This window comes from Typopeltis vanoorti, chromosome 9 (genome assembly GCF_054136105.1).
Source record: "Typopeltis vanoorti isolate ZY-2024b chromosome 9, IOZ_Tvanoo_1.0, whole genome shotgun sequence".
Taxonomy (NCBI): domain Eukaryota; kingdom Metazoa; phylum Arthropoda; class Arachnida; order Uropygi; family Thelyphonidae; genus Typopeltis; species Typopeltis vanoorti.
Window position 1 is genome coordinate 89981903 of NC_143557.1, and position 12989 is coordinate 89994891.

At 36.2% G+C, this 12989-nt stretch overlaps 1 protein-coding gene across 7 annotated transcripts in view; it reads left to right on the top strand.

The window, feature by feature from the left end:
- Positions 1-468: 468 nt before the first annotated feature.
- The window catches only part of LOC150103239 (adenylate cyclase type 2-like), a 457038-nt gene continuing 444517 nt past the window's right edge, over positions 469-12989 (top strand). For 6 of the 7 annotated variants that reach the window (XM_090397822.1, XM_090397825.1, XM_090397827.1 and 3 more), the window contains exon 1: positions 469-588. The gene's annotated coding sequence lies outside the window, so the exon portion shown is untranslated. Of the gene's footprint in view, positions 589-3403; positions 3554-12989 lie in introns of those variants that run through there. The other variant, XM_090397823.1, reaches the window with a different exon arrangement.

Sequence of the window (12989 nt, forward strand, 5' to 3'; positions counted from 1 at the left end):
ATTAAATCTATGTTTAAAAAAATAATAAATAAATAAATAAATATATCAGTGCTATTTTAGACGGAACAGATATACTTTATGATGGGATTATACTTACTTATAATCCTATCATAAAGCAGATCCCTATTGAACAAAATTCTGTACTTTAATGAACCATTGATGAAAGAATGAAACCATTGAAATTCAATAGCAACGTCCTTTTTATCAGGGCAGGTCTTTGGATTTTGGAAGCGTTACTATCGTAACACCGAATTTTGATAACGTCTATTGTAATGCACCTAGTTTATCTCAGTTATCAGAAAACAATTTTCGATATACGAATGCGTCAAGCTTTACTTAACAAAAATCCTTTGTTACTAAACTTGCTTGAGTCTTCATATCTACAAATGTCGTCATAGTAAAAACCAGAATATTTATTGCTGGTAGCTTGCAAAAACAATTCGAGAACTTTTAAAGAGTGATAGTAGAGCTTATCATCACGGTGCCGAAAAATTCCTCATAATTTCGTTTAGCTTTCAACAAATTAGTTTTTTTAAAGTGAGCCAGAGATTCAGTGTTACTGCATAAGTTTTTGGATTATCGTATTAGGTAATTTTTTGCTATTCAATTAAGTATAATAAGTATAATGTATATAACATCACTTTTTTTTTAAAATTTTATACTGATTCTCATTTTCAGAAAAAAAGGGGGGGAGGGAGCGTACCTTCCCTTCAAGCGAATATGCCATCAAATTCATTATAAGTGTCATGTACCCACGATGATCGCTGGTAACTAAATGGAATTACTCGTTTTGGCGAAGACTACTTTTAAGAATGTCACTACCATTAACACGTAAGCATTTTGAAAGATACAATAAAAACAGAGCCTCCGTATTCCTGTTAGTATAGACGAAGCATTTTGGTCGGAAAGACGTGGGTTCGATTCCCGTCAGTGAGATGAAGAAACCTTTATCTGGTCTCTTTCTACTAAAAGTGAGTTAGCCGGTCTCATATGGAGGTGGGGGGGTTTCACCCAGAAACTCGGGGTTTTCACCCAGAAACTCGGGGTTTTTTTTCGTCCCCCAGAACAGGCAAACCAGCCCCGTGAACACACACACGCGGATTACAGTCATGAATACTTCCCGGTCCCCGAGCCCGGATAATGGGGGGTTGTGGAAAGCAATGGTGAACTACCATGTAAAAAAATCTCACCAGGAATACTTTGTGGGCAATGCCTACAAAGTCACCTACAGTCGGAAACGACTGAAAGGGAAAATCAGTCGGTCAATAGAAGTAAAAATAATGATATTTTTACCTTACTCAATCCTATTTCGAGGCCTGCGTACCCTGTATGAAATTTCATGATGCTAAATAGAAATAGGAGGGGGGGGGAATAAGAGAATTATAGCTTCGATTCTGATTAACCATTCAATAAGTTTTTTGTTTGTTTGTTTGTTTGTTGCTTTGTTTATCCGGTTTCATAGCTAATCCTTGGTTTAGACAAGTTGATTTCTCTCTCTCTCTTTCTCTCCCACTCACTCCACACACACACACACACACACACACACACACACACACACACACACACACACACACACACACACACACACACACACACACACACACACACATTTTTGTGGTTTAGATTTATTATTATTATTTTCAATAGAATTTATTAACGAGAACAGATGGAATGATACAGTACAATATAAGATATGTCCTGTTAACATCGAGACAAACCTGCAATAGGTGATGCAAATAGGACAAATTGGCAATGCAATGTAGGATGATTAAAATAGACAAAATTTACAATGCAGTGAGTATAATAATAAATAATATAAATAATAATAAACTAACGCCTTTTAGACAAAATTTAGGATACACAGTGTATCTAAATTTATTAAATATATCTAAATTTATTTCTAGGCCATTATTATGAAAACATTTGTTTAATCTTGTCATATCCTTATTTATGTGGTCTTCTAATTAATCGATATTAACTTCGTTGTAAATCAGAACGGTGTTAACAGCGAAGGACAGTATCATGCTAAATAAGCTGCAGTCACATTGATTAAAAACAAAATAGTCCTAATACTGATTCTTGTGGTACGCAATATTTTAAATTTTGTATTTCATTGTTGTCTTTGCGAAATATAAACCATGGCGTATGTGTGTGGTTTGAATAATGTTTAAATCTTTTTCTATTAGCTGAATAATTTAAATTAAATATTCGCGACTCCTCTGATACCATATCAATACATTTTCTGTAGGAGTAGATCGTGATGGACATGTTAAAATGCTTTGGAGATAATGAGATAAGGCCAATCGTTTATGTTTTGGAATAGCTGCGATATAATTCCCACTGTTTATTCTATTGCGTATTGATTCCATTAAAATCAACGGCGCTTTTTCCGTGTTTAGACCGGATCCAAAACCGTAGTGATTGGGCGAATAAAAAGATATAGGGTTCAGATAATTGTAGCGTTTTTTTAATTAAAATCTCAGTAACTTTAGAGTATGTATAGGTCTGTAATAATTACTATCTCTCTTTTTGAAGAGTGATATAAATGATATAATAATAATTAGCTAACGCATTTTATTCCCTTATACCATTAACATTTCTGACTAGATGGGTGAAGCAAAATTGCTTTTCATATTCTCCTTTGTCTTGTAATAAAGAACTTTGAATGGAGTGTTTGTGAGCTATATGCTCACCCATTGAGGACGGTGAAGTTAGTTGTGTTCAGCTGAACTTCAGATAGACTTTGGTCTTTTATATTTGTTGATTTCTTCTTCATTATATTCCGAGGCTTCCTTGCTTAACGGGTTTGGATGGTTACTTGTCTTGGTAAAGAACTTCTCAGCTAGATTTATGAGAAAGGAAGAGATATAACGGATATTAACTTCTCTATGGATCTGGGTGTTTCTTATAAACCAAGGGGCATCCAGAATCATCCTCATGCACTTATTGTATAATCTCTGAAGTTTTAGAATGTTTGAATTTGCGGTTTGGCTCCATGCTGGGTAAGTGATAACCGGTCGAATTACCGTCTTGTAAATTGTTGATTTTGTTTTCGTGTCAAGTTTACTTAGTCTGTTGCTCATAGGGTAGCGCTGTGCTAAGACGTTGGATGTCTTTGAGGTAATGTAACTAATATGTTTGCTGAATAGGAGTTTACTATCAATAATCTGATAAAATCACTCCAAGATATTTAACTTCAGTCTGCCATGGAATCTTTACTCCCAATAAATAAATATCCTTTCATTCTAGTAAAGAATATAGCTGAGCTTTTCTGGGGGTTAACTTGGATCCTCCAGTCTGCCATCCACTTTTTTAAAGTGTGTATGCTAGTTTGTAGTCTTTTAGCCAATTTTGGGCTCAGTGATCTTGCCATCAGTGCAGTATCATCTGCATATAATGCAATAAATGTTGTTCTTGGGTTCAGAGGGATGTCTGCTACATACATTGAAAACAGGAGAGGTGCCAGAAGAGATCCCTGAGGTACGCCTGCCGAGATCCTGCGTCTGGTCGAAACCGTTTCGCCGACCCTGACCTGCATATATCTGTCTTTCAGGTAAGTGTATTATTTTTATTAACTTGACTGAAAAGTTAAATTTTATCAGTTTGTAGAGAAGGCCTTGATGCTATACTTTGTCAAACGCCTTCTCTGCGTCGATGAAGATGGCAGCTGTATTGAGTTTCCAGTTGAAACCTTTAGTAATGATTTCTACCAGCTGGTGCACTTGTTGAGCTGTACTATGGGCCTTATGGAAGCCGAACTGTTCATTAGACAAAATTCCTAACTCATCTGTTTCTGCTTGGAATCTTGAGAGGATCACTTTCTCTGTCACCTTTCCGAGGCTGGACAATAGGCTTATGGGTCTGTAGCTTTCGAGAAGGTGAGCATTTCCCCCCGGCTTCTCCAGTGGTATGATTGTGGCTGTTTTCCATGTAGTAGGGAAATGCTGGAATCTAAAGATGGCATTCGTAATGTTGACGAGATGGACTATGGCCTCTCTTGGAAGTAGTTTCACTATTCTGTTAGTTATGCCATCCTGTCCTGGAGCTTTATTATTGTTTAGATGGGAGATGATATTTATCATTTCTGTCGGATTTGTAGGAGTGATATGTTCGGAGTTAACAGTATTCTGTCTTAAGGTTGTCCTAACATGACGATGAATCTTGTACATAAAGTTGATATTTAGATTTGTATAAGACGGATTGCACTGAGATTCTAGGTTATCTACTAGTGCTTCGGCTTTCTCTTCATCTTTGTGAACTGTCCCTTTCTTGGTTTGTATAGGGGGTATGAGTTGCTTTTTGGTGCAGATTGCTCTTAAGAATTTCCATACAGAATGATCTTCAGTATTAATGTTCGCCAATTTCGTTTCCCATTGATGGTTTCTGTGTTTTTGAAGAGTTTCTCGAACCTGCCTGTTTAGATTGTACTGTTTTATCTTGTGGGGCTCTGGTATTGTGGTATCTCTTCCTGGCTCTATTTTTTGCTCTGATTAGATCCATGATTTCTTCAGGGATATGGTTGGTTGGGTGGAAGACATTGGATTGTCTGACTGATTCTATTGCTTTCTGAATTTGTATGGTTAAGTTATTTATTGCTGTGTCAATCTCTTCCTTTTTACTGATATTGGGCACCGGACCAATATGATTGGGAAGAACCTTGGCTAACTTGTCCCATGGTATGAATGTGTGCAGAGGAAAGAATTGATCTGATGAACCTAGATTAAGCAGTATGGGACTGTGGTCAGAAGATAATTCGTTGACTGATTCCAATTTGAATTGGTATCTTAAATTTTTAAAGATGACAATGTCCAGCACATCCGAGCCACCCGAAGGGCTGAAGTGGGTGGGCTCGGTAGGGCCGGCCACAACAACAGAGTTGAGCATTGCATAGTTGAAAAGTGTGTGACCTTTGGTGTTAGTTGATGAGCTGTACCAAGCTGTGTGTTTTGAGTTGAAATCTCCTGCTATTATTATGGAGTCATTTGGACCAAGTATGGAGTCCAGATCTGTTGTCAGCAGAGGAATGCTTGGAGGGTTATAAGTAGCATAGATCTTGAGACTCCCAGCATTGAAGGTATGTACCTCCACTCCGGTCACCTCCAGGTTTACTGTTTTGGGCTTGTCTATTGTATTATGAATCAAATAACTCTTAATATATATGGCTGTGCCTCCACCTCTTGTGCCAATTCGGTCGTTTCTGTACATAGTCTATCCACGGATTTTGGGTTATTAGCTGGTCTTAGGTGTGTTTCACCAATCAAGATGATATCAGCACTGAGACGAGTTGAAAATTCTTGAAGTTCCAAAATCTTGTTCATCAATCCATTTGCATTCTATGCGATTATCTTAAGAGCTTTTTTGGTTTGAATTTATTATTCATGACAGATGGCTGTTATAATGTTTTGAGTGTTTTGCAGGAATCTTTTTCTGGAAGATGTTGAGGGGCATGTCTTGCTGAATTCTTGCAGCATAGTGGCAGGTGAAGCTGTTAAAACGGATGTTATGTTGGAGCTTTCTAGCTCGAGAGATGTAGGAGGCTTAGTTCTTGCAGCCTCAGCATATGTTTTGGTCATGGTTGTTCCTTCTTGTGAGGTAGAAGGCAAGGTGTTTCGGACTGGAGGACGATTTGTTTGGTTGCTTAAAACGTTGTTATGTGGAGGAGCAAGATTGACTTTTGTTAGTCCTCGATTTTTTTGGATTGGAAAGGCATCCCTTGTAGTTGGCAGGGTGAGGTCCTCTGCAGTTTGCACAGCATGCTGGAGTTGTGCGTGGTTTGGTGCATGTGATGGTCTGGTGTCCCTCGCTGCACTTCAAGCACCTGAAGGCTGCCTTACATAAATTTTGGGCATGTCCAAACCTTTGGCATCTATGACACTGACCTGCAGATGCTCTTTTCCTTAGAGACTCAGTTGAAATTTTGAGACCGCATACTACAGTCAGGTCATAGATCTGCTTTTGTGTGTTGTTTATTTCCACCAGCACCAAAGGCATTGGTCTTTTATCTGATCTGAGCATTCTGCCCAATTTAAGTGGGGACAGGCCATGTCTGGAGAGATCAGTGGATGCATCTTCAGGAGTGACACCTTCAGCTATCCCACGTAGAACAACCTTCAGGTTCTTTTCGCTGAGTAAAGTGAAGGTGTGATATGGGACGTTAGCATTGTCCATAAATCTGGTCATCTCTCTGTAATCCGAGACAGTAGTGGGTTGTATTTTAACTCCCTCATCTGAGTTTTCAGAAAACAAAACATCGCATGAGAATGCGATGTTTTGTTTTCTGAGGGCTGATGCGACAGGGATCAATTTTTCCTTATCCCTTAATATGACTGGTGGTATCTTTTCTTTAGGACCATTGAGTGCTTCTATCCCTGTTGTTTTTAGGTTCTTCCACATCGGTGGAGATTTTCCTCTTATTTTTGACCAATTGGAACTCTGTATCTGTTTCCAAGGTATGATAGCTGCTGTCTTGGGATGTAGCATCTTCCATACTTGGGGAGTGTGCAAAATCTGATTGCGTCAGAGTTATGGGCTCTTCACTCATGTCATCCATATTGTCCTCTGTGATTGATGTGTGTGTGTGTTGGGGGGGGGAATCTGTCAAAGAGCTTGGCTTTTCTTGGCCAATTATCACTAAGCAGCTTTTTTCTAGTGTGAGGAATTCCATGTATACTTCCTCGAATTTGGCCTCATTCAGAAGTTTTGCCATGACAATAATTTAGAAATGTGTCAAAGAGCAGAGATTGCTCAGGTGTTCCGAGCAGGTAAAGATAATCCTGTGGACTTTTGAAGGTCCACTAGCAAATCCCGTAGACACACTAAGATGTCTACCAGCAATAAGATGTCACGATATAAAATAACACAATGGCGATACTAGCGGCAGTAGGCCCAGCGTATTGCATTTGTAAATTCAATTGACTTACCTGGATAAACCACTATGGTAAATAAAGTGTCTGTTTATGGCAGCAAGCAATTAGCTGCTATTACTAATGAATAAGCATAAATCTCTAAAAACATATAAGTCAAATTCACAATTCACCATCAATAATACACGACACGAAACACTAACACGCGAGCCGCCGTACTTAAGCATATAGTTCCTATTCCCTTATAGGAAGTAAACGAGGCCTTTATACCCTATATAGCTTTTGGAGACTGAGCGGGCAGTTCAATCTCCACCGGTAGCCAATCAGAGAAGGCTGGCCCATGTCTATCACTAATTATAGCAGCCACCGATGAAGAGGCTGGCAAACAAGTGCTGTCATCTCTTGGGACCTAACTATAACAAGATATGTCACTGTCTGAAATAATGTGGGTACTACGGTCGATTGTCTTGAGTCAAAGGACGAAAATCCCGAGTTTCCAGGAGGATAAACCTGCTTGCCGGTGCCAGAGATCGACTAATTGGGAACCGGGCGAAGGTAGGCTGAGAAAAAGTTCCTCCAGTCAGCGATTAGACTAGAACCTAGGTCTAACTTCAAGCAGCCAAGTGCAGAGGATGCAAGCGCCACTTCTTTTAACATTTTTTTTAACATATTTTCTTTTAACATATTATAAAAAAAGTGGTTCAATTACAACAACTTTGATACACGTATAAAACTGATCATCCATATTAATATATATATATATATATAAATATATATATATATATATATATATAAATATATATATATATATATAAATATATATATATATATATATATATATATATATATCTTTTTTAGCAATTTTTTTGGTTTGTAGATTGGGAAGGGATAAATTTCTAAAACCTCTTAATCTGTATTATTATTTTTATGGCTAATATAGCCTACTTTCGTTTAGGAGTGTCCCCCCTTTTTTACAACGTCATTGTTTTTTTTTACTCAAATGTTAGGGCATTACTGATGACGAGCATTAGTGTTAATCTGTTTTCTGAAATAGCTGGAGGAAATGGCGTAGGGATGCTATAACTTCGGGGTAGTTGCGAATGGCGTTCGTGTCAGAAGGGCTCTACTGACAGGATATTTTACCACTTATCGAAATAATCATACAAATAAAAGGAAGCGTTCAGCAACGAATTTGACAAGAGTGTCAAAAACTTATTTACGACACGGGCTGGAGTTAGAAGGCCTTGGAGAAGTTAAGGTGACGGTGGTGGTGGCGGGAAAAATTATTACAAAGAACATAGACGAGAAATTAAAGAGTTTAATAAGAAGTTGTTTCAGTAAGTTTGAAACAGAACTGTGTAAGATGATTAATAATTAATTACAACAAATTATTGAATGATACACATCTCAGGTGAGATCCAACTAAATAATCCTGTGCCCTTCCTCCATATATATATATATATATATATATATATATATATATATATATATATATATATATATATATATATATATATATATATATATATATATATATATATATATATATATATATATATAATACGAGTATATACATGGGGATATATATATATATAAAACACCTGAACGTAGTTCAAGTCTAAAGGTGGTGCAACACCAGGGCAACTCATTGTAAAGGTGGGTAAAGCACTGATCACTATTCTTAGTATTTTCCATAATGTAAAGCACATCTCACTAAGAGATGTATACTGTAATACATTATGGGTGGGGTCACTACCCAGACCGGTTTCAACCATTTTTCAGGTCTCCTCAGTGAGTAGCTAGACCCTATATATATATATATATTATATATATATATATATATATATATATATATATATATATATATATATATATATATATATATATATATATATATATATATATATATATATATATATATATATATATATATATATATATATATATATATATATATATATATATATATATTAAAAACATAGATTTAATGACTAAAAACCGAGATAACTTATTAAGATTTTAATAAGAATAATACGACTAGTTTCAGCTTATAACAGCCTTCAGGTATTGTTAAAGGAAAAGAATAGTAATAAACATTGAAGTATCTAAACAAACTGGAAATTACAGGTAAAAATTCTACACATAATTGATACATAAAAAACGTTGTACTTTTCAAGTTGTTCTAACAGGCCTGCCAATGTTTATTGCAAGTGTGCGTGCAGGCTCACGTGAACGCCAATATTGAATAACTGCATATATAGTTAAGTATTTTTAGTATTTTCCATAATGTAAAGCGCATTTCACTAAGAGGTGTATACTGCAATACATTATGGGTGGGGCCACTGCCCAGACCGGTTTCAACCTTTTTCGATATCTCCTCAGTGAGTAGCTAAACCCTAAATACCAAGGTTTTAGTAATACAGAGCATTATCAACTTTTCCTATACAAGTTGCTACAAAGTGTTTTTAATTTAAATAAGAATCTCTGGAGGAGATATAGATGTAAATAATTTTTTTTTTACCTTGGGAATAATGTATATTAGGGTTACCAAGTAATATTATAAATTTGATTATTTTAAATCTTTAATATAGATGTAAAAAAAACCTATTTACATCTATATCTCCTCCAGAGATTCTTATTCAAAATGAAAACACCTTGTAGCAACTTGTATAGGTAAAGTTGATAAGGCTCTGTATCACTAAAACCTTGGTATTTAGGGTCTAGCTACTCACTGAGGAGATCTCAAAAATGGTTGAAACCGGTCTGGATAGTGACCCCCCGTAATGTATTACAGTATACATCTCTTAGTGAGATGTGCTTTACATTATGGAAAATACTAAGAATAGTGATCAGAGCTTTAACCACCTTTACAATGAGTTGCCTGATGTTGCACCACCTTTAGACTTGACTACGTTCAGACGCAAACTTAACGGTTTGCTTACTTGGGATTAGGAGTAAAATAACCAAGTTTATAAAATTACTTGGTAACCCTAATATACATTATTCCCTAGGTAAAAAAAAAAACTTTATATATATATATATATATATATATATATATATATATATATATATATATTATACGTTAAAGATACCAAGCTATTTTAAACCTGGTTTTAATCAATTTCCCAAGTAAGCAAACAGACAAGAAAGTCAAGTTTGCGCCTGCAAGTAGTGCAAGTCTGGGTGACCCGCACGTAGTGCAAGTCTTAGGCAACTCGTGGTAAAGGTGGAATAAGCTCTGATCACTGTTCTTAATATTTACCCTTAATGGAAAGCACATCTTGAGGAGATGTATGATGCTATGCATTAAAGACAAGGGACCACTACCCATTCCGGTTTCGACCTTTAATAAGGTCAAAGCACCTTATGGTAACTTGTTTTGGTAAAATATTTATAAGCTCTGTATTACTTAAACCTTCGTATTTCTAAGCCTGGCTCCCGCTGATGAGACCTCAATAAAGGTCGAAACCGGTGTGGGTAGTGGCCCCTTGCCTTTAATGCATAGCATCATACATTTTCTCAAGGAGATGTGCTTTGCATTAAGGGTAAATACTAAGAATATTTACACCCAGACTTGCACTACTTGCAGGCACAAACTTGAATTTGTTGCCTGTTTGCTTTTGGGAAATGAATTAAAACCAGGTTTAAAGTAGCTTGGTATCTTTAACGTATTTATATTATACCCAAAGTAAAAAAACTTTCTTATGGTAACTTGTTTTGGTATAATATTTATAAGCTCTGTATTACTTAAAGCTTGGTATTTCTAAGTCATTTTCCCACTGATGAGACCTCAATAAAGGTCGAAACCGGTCTGGGTAGTGGTGGCCCCTTGCCTTTATTGCATAGCATCATACATCTCCTCAAGGTGATGTGCTTTTAACCGAGCCAATTACAGAGTAATTGGCTCGGTTAAATGACATGTTTAAAATTATTAACCGACTTAAACACCGAGAAAAAAATACAAGATATTTAATAAGGTTTCACTACTAGTTTCATCGGAAATGCCGACTTAGTCAGGTGAATATAGTATCATGGAGAAAATAACATCTTAAAAATATATTCTACTTTAGACAAAACAGAGTTTAGAACAAGTAGCAATTGTATTTGAAATTGAGTCCGAGCGTTAGTTCTGGCGTGAAGCACTGTGCGTGTGAATGATATCATGCTTGCCCCAAAACTGGATTACAGCGCTTTGTGAATCGGGCAGGCTGTAACTGAGATTGCTGTTTAGTTGGGCAGGATAAAGAGCTATTTCTTCGGATTCCAAGATACTTCTTTCTAAATCATCGGAGCATTTATGAATGTTTGAAGTTGAGTTCCAGTGTATTTGATGTTGTTGTCCTTCTGCATTGGTATTGGCCGACAGGGGCGAATGCTGGTCTTGAAATTCACGCCTGCTCTTGTTATCATTCAGGGAGTGAGAGGTGTGATTGAAGTCTGATTAACGGAATAATGAATTAATGACAATTTAAAACTATATATTTAGAAATGTATTAATCATACAAATACAGCATTTATTTTACTAATGATATTCTATCTTTTTCAATTTAGTTACTTGAATACAATTTCTACCCTACGGTTCTTCTTTATGAACTGGTCAATAATATCGTCATAAAAAGTTGGTTGTAACTTAATTTTCCCAAGCAATATGCATACTTGTAAAGGCTGGCTGAAGCTCACTGGCTAGAGCTACTTTGACTGCGTATGTCCTGTGTTTAAGATGACGTGAAGGGAGCGGAAATGGCTATGCGCGTGCATGAAATCATAGTGCTGCAGCGAGGACCTGGAAATTCTCACGACCGAGCAATCCAAGGTAGCTTTGACTAGACGAGCAAGAATCGGCCTTCGATACACAACGCACAGCTCAATTATTGCCGCGCAAGCTTAAGACGTCTTCTGTCTATAAAAATAAAAGCCTGAATGGAATGCTTATAAATGCATGCATTTATTAACAAATAAATATTACTTCTTTCTCAAGTAATGAGCTTGGCGCAGCAAGCATAGCAAGAATGGAGAATTCGAGAATAAAGCTTGGCTGGATAGGGTACTAGTATGGACTCTGTTGTTTTAAGAAATGTCACGTTGGTGTTCTTCTATGCGGAGAGAGAGAGAGAGAGAGAGAGAGAGAGAGAGAGAGAGAGAGATGGACTTTTCTGTCTGGCCATAATATGGTTTGCCGCAACTGTAAATGATTTTGTATTCTCCTCCTTGGAAATGAAGAAGGTTGTGTTTTACTGTAGGTTGACTGAGGTAAGATCGGAGTTTTGGAAAGGTGGAGAAATATGTTTTTACATTAAATTTATTCAGGATTTTCGCTAGTTTAGGAGAAAGAGAACTTATATACGGTAAAGAGATGTAGGCTGTTGCATTTGAGTTATCTTCATTATTATAACGGTTACTCTCCTAAAAATATCTATAATTGTCTTAGTGTACATAATCAACACAGTAATGAAGATAATTCAAACCCAACAGCCTACAACTGAAATAATTGCACCAACTGCATACTGCAATTGTTAGGAAGACCTATTTTCTGACTTTGGGCGCATGAAAAAATCCTGTTATATTAAGGGCTGTGAACCGAAAAAGTTTTGGAACCACTGAATTTAATAATTAAATTAATAATTTGGGAACTAGTTTCTTCCACCCATGTAAACAGACCAACATGTATGAGTTTGTTTTTACGTTATGTTTGTTTGAATTAAAAGAAAGAGCACAATAGTTTCTGTAACTTATTATTAGAGTACAGAGGTATTATTATTATTATTATTATGACACTGTATTATTATTTCCACATATGAGCCATTATATTATTATTATTATTATTATTATTATTATTATTATTATTATTATTATTATTATTATTATTATTATTATTATTATTATTATTATTATTACCGTATATGCGATGTTTATCTGGGATCCGAGTTACGTACAAATCCGACTTAAAGACGTTCTTAGGAACGTGTCTCGTACGTAACCTGGGGACTGTCTGTATTCTACTGTATATGCATTCCCTTTGTCCAATGTATTCGTCACCTTGTTATAATAAGTAAGTATATTGCTAGATCACAATCTTCCTTTAGCAAACCCATGCTGTTCATTAAAGAGAATTCTGCTGCTTTAAAC